Below are 5,000 nucleotides of genomic sequence, written 5' to 3' on the forward strand. Positions count from 1 at the left end.
CGTGCTGCTGCCGATCCCGCTGCCGGTCCAGCTGCCGCGACCCTCGGTCCGACTGGGGCTTAGACATGGAATGAGCTCCGTATGCCTAAGTCAACCCACGGAACGAGCGTGCGGGCGCTCAGCCGGCCGGAGAGGCAGGATGCGCAAGCCGGGGATCGATCGGGTGCTAGGTGGGTTTAGGCACATCTTCAAATTTCTGCCGTGCCAATGCCATTTTTATGGCTTGTAAATTCATACAATGGTCCCCTAAGCCTTCACGTGAAGTTTCGTTGCAAGATGACTCGTTTTCTATTTTTCACGATTTTCGAAACTTTTTGCGGTTCGTGATTTTTTAGAATTTTTTTAGAAGGAGTTTTGGCCCCAAATTTTGTGGACGTGATCCTTCTATTTTTGTTGGCATGCACAAAAAAATTCAGCTAAAAACTCGAACCGGAGAAGATTTCGCGACCGTTTGAAAAAAGTGTCCCCGTTTCAGACACTTCAACGGCTACTGGCAGCAAACCTGTAAAATCTCAAACGCTCTTTAAGGGGGTGTGAGTTCTCAGAGGTTTGATGAGGGATAGGGGGCCAACACAAGGGCCAAGCACCAGCACCCATCGCACGTCATGTGCGCACACCCCCCCGGCCCCCCTCCCAATCGCCGGAACCCCAATGCCGCCGGTCAGGTTCTCCGGCGGTACTCCGGCGATGCTCCGGCGATGCTGTCCCGAGTGAAAAAAATGCGGCACCAGCACATGCTGGAGCCAAGCATGGGCACCGTGGCTCAAAATCGAACTTCGGCCAAGGCCTCGACCATCAATGGCACATGATGACGCATGGTGATGGCACATGCATCGACCATCATCGGCATAGGCTGCCCTTCCGTACGGGCACTTGCCTCGACCGCCATCGGCACAAGCTGGGCCCTGGTGTGGGTTGTTGCCTCGATCACCAGCGGCACATGCTGAGCCTTGGTGCGGGCGGTTGCCTCGAGCACCATCGGCAGACCCTGGGCCCTGGTGCGGCCGGTTGCCCCGATAACCATCGGCACACGCTGGGCCCTGGAGCGGCCGGTTGCCTCGATCACCATCGGCAAAAGCTGGGCCCTGGTGCGGGCGCTTGCCTCGACCACCATCGGCACACGCTGGGCACTGGTGCGGGCGCTTGCCTCGACCACCATCGGCACACGCTGGGCCCTGGGGCGGGCGGTTGCCTCGATCACCATCGGCACACGCTGGGCCCTGGTGCGGGCGGTTGCCCCCAGCACCATCGGCACACGTTGGGCCCTGGTGCGGGCGCTTGCCTCGACCACCATCGGCACACGCTGGGCCCTTGTGCGGGCGCTTGCCTCGACCACCATCGGCACACGCTGGGCCCTGGTGCGGCCGCTTGCCTCGACCACCATCGGCACACGCTGGGCCCTGGTGCGGTCGGTTGCCTCGAGCACCATCGGCACACGCTGGGCCCTGGTGCGGGCGCTTGCCTCGACCACCATCGGCACACGCTGGGCCCTGGTGCGGGCGCTTGCCTCGACCACCATCGGCACACGCTGGGCCCTGGTGCGGCAGGTTGCCTCGAGCACCATCGGCACACGCTGGGCCCTGGTGCGGTCGGTTGCCTCGAGCACCATCGGCACACGCTGGGCCCTGGTGCGGGCGCTTGCCTCGACCACCATCGGCACACGCTGGGCCCTGGTGCGGCAGGTTCCCTCGACGACCATCGGCACACGCTGGGCCCTGGTGCGGCAGGTTGCCTCGAGCACCATCGGCACACGCTGGGCCCTGGTGCGGTCGGTTGCCTCGATCACCATCGGCACACGCTGGGCCCTGGTGCGGGCGGTTGCCTCGACCACCATCGGCACACGCTGGGCCCTGGTGCGGCAGCTTGCCTCGAGCACCATCGGCACACGCTCGGCCCTGGTGCGGTCGGTTGCCTCGAGCACCATCGGCACACGCTGGGCCCTGCTGCGGCAGGTTGCCTCGAGCACCATCGGCACACGCTGGGCCCTGGTGCGGTCGGTTGCCTCGATCACCATCGGCACACGCTGGGCCCTGGTGCGGGCGGTTGCCTCGACCACCATCGGCACACGTTGGGCCCTAGTGCGGCAGCTTGCCTCGAGCACCATCGGCACACGCTCGGCCCTGGTGCGGTCGGTTGCCTCGAGCACCATCGGCACACGCTGGGCCCTGCTGCGGCAGGTTGCCTCGACCACCATCGGCACACGCTGGGCCCTGGTGCGGGCGCTTGCCTCGACCACCATCGGCACACGCTCCGCCCTGGTGCGGCAGGTTGCCTCGACCACCATCGGCACACGCTGGGCCCTGGGGCGGGCGGTTGCCTCGACCACCATCGGCACACGCTGGGCCCTGGTGCGGGCGCTTGCCTCGACCACCATCGGCACACGCTGGGCCCTGGTGCGGCAGGTTGCCTCGAGCACCATCGGCACACGCTGGGCGCTGGTGCGGCAGGTTGCCTCGACCACCATCGGCACACGCTGGGCCCTGGTGCGGGCGCTTGCCTCGAGCACCATCGGCACACGCTCGGCCCTGGTGCGGTCGGTTGCCTCGAGCACCATCGGCACACGCTGGGCCCTGGTGCGGCAGGTTGCCTCGACCACCATCGGCACACGCTGGGCCCTGGTGCGGGCGCTTGCCTCGACCACCATCGGCACACGCTCGGCCCTGGTGCGGTCGGTTGCCTCGAGCACCATCGGCACACGCTGGGCCCTGGTGCGGCAGGTTGCCTCGAGCACCATCGGCACACGCTGGGCCCTGGTGCGGGCGGTTGCCTCGACCACCATCGGCACACGCTGGGCCCTGGTGCGGGCGCTTGCCTCGACCACCATCGGCACACGCTGGGCCCTGGTGCGGGCGCTTGCCTCGAGCACCATCGGCAGACGCTGGGCCCTGGTGCGGCAGGTTGCCTCGAGCACCATCGGCAGACGCTGGGCCCTGGTGCGGCAGGTTGCCTCGAGCACCATCGGCAGACGCTGGGCCCTGGTGCGGTCGGTTGCCTCGAGCACCATCGGCACACGCTGGGCGCTGGTGCGGGAACTTGCCTCGACCACCATCGGCACACGCTGGGCCCTGGTGCGGCAGGTTGCCTCGATCACCATCGGCACACGCTGGGCCCTGGTGCGACAGGTTGCCTCGAGCACCATCGGCACACTATCGGCCCTGGTGCGGGCGGTTGCCTCGACCACCATCGGCACACGCTGGGCCCTGGTGCGGGCGCTTGCCTCGACCACCATCGGCACACGCTGGGCCCTGGTGCGGGCGCTTGCCTCGAGCACCATCGGCACACGCTGGGCCCTGGTGGGTTTAGGCACATCTTCAAATTTCTGCCGTGCCAATGCCATTTTTATGGCTTGTAAATTCATACAATGGTCCCCTAAGCCTTCACGTGAAGTTTCGTTGGAAGATGACTCGTTTTCTATTTTTCACGATTTTCGAAACTTTTTGCGGTTCGGGATTTTTTAAAATTTTTTTATAAGGATTTTTGGCCCCAAATTTTGTAGGCATGATCCTTCTATTTTTGTTGGCATGCACAAAAAAATTCAGCTAAAAACTCGAAGTAGAGAAGATTTTGTGACCGTTTGAAAAAAGTGTCCCCATTTCAGACACTTTAACGGCTACTGGTAGCAAACCTGTAAAATCTCAAATGCTCTTTAAGGGGGTGTGAATTCTCAGAGGTTTGATGAGGGATAGGGGGCCAACACAAGGCCAAGTACCAGCACCCATCGCACATCATGTGCGCACACCCCCCCGGCCCCCCTCCCAATCGCCGGAACCCCAATGCCGCCGGTCAGGTTCTCCGGCGGTACTCCGGCGATGCTCCGGCGATGCTCCGGCGATGCTGTCCCGAGTGAAAAAAATGCGGCACCAGCACATGCTGGAGCCAAGCATGGGCACCGTGGCTCAAAATCGAACTTCGGCCAAGGCCTCGACCATCAATGGCACATGATGACGCATGGTGATGGCACATGCATCGACCATCATCGGCATAGGCTGCCCTTCGGTACGGGCACTTGCCTCGACCGCCATCGGCACAAGCTGGGCCCTGGTGTGGGTTGTTGCCTCGATCACAATCGGCACATGCTGAGCCTTGGTGCGGGCGGTTGCCTCGAGCACCATCGGCAGACCCTGGGCCCTGGTGCGGCCGATTGCCCCGATAACCATCGGCACACGCTGGGCCCTGGGGCGGGCGCTTGCCCCCAGCACCATCGGCACACGCTGGGCCCTGGTGCGGGCGCTTGCCCCCAGCACCATCGGCACACGCTGGGCCCTGGTACGGGCGGTTGCCCCGAACACCATCGACACAAGCCGGCCCTTGGTGCGGGCTCCTGGCTCGACCACCATCGGCACACGCTGGGCCCTGGTGCGGGCGGTTGCCTCGAACACCATCGGCACACGCCGGCCCTTGGTGCGGCCGGTTGCCTCGACCACCATCGGCACACGCTCGGCCTTGGTGAGGGCGCTTGCCTCGACCACCATCGGCACACGCTGCGCCCTGGTGCGGGCGCTTGCCTCGACCACCATCGGCACACGCTCGGCCTTGGTGCGGGCGCTTGCCTCGACCACCATCGGCACACGCTGGGCCCTGGTGCGGGCGGTTGCCTCGACCACCATCGGCACACGCTGGGCCCTGGTGCGGGCGGTTGCCTCGACCACCATCGGCACACGCTCGGCCTTGGTGAGGGCGCTTGCCTCGACCACCATCGGCACACGCTGGGCCCTGGTGCGGGCGGTTGCCTCGACCACCATCGGCACACGCTGGGCCCTGGTGCGGGCGGTTGCCTCGACCACCATCGGCACACGCTGGGCCCTGGTGCTGGCGGTTGCCTCGACCACCATCGGCACACGCTGGGCCCTGGTGCGGGCGGTTGCCTCGAACACCATCGGCACAAGCCGGCCCTTGGTGCGGGCGGTTGCCTCGAGCACCATCGGCACACGCTGGGCCCTGGTGCGGGCGGTTGCCTCGACCACCATCGGCACACGCTGGGCCCTGGTGCGGACGGTTGC

The sequence above is a fragment of the Durio zibethinus genome, unplaced genomic scaffold (assembly GCF_047325235.1).
Source record: "Durio zibethinus cultivar Kanyao isolate XHJ-2024 unplaced genomic scaffold, ASM4732523v1 HiC_scaffold_402, whole genome shotgun sequence".
NCBI lineage: Eukaryota > Viridiplantae > Streptophyta > Magnoliopsida > Malvales > Malvaceae > Durio > Durio zibethinus.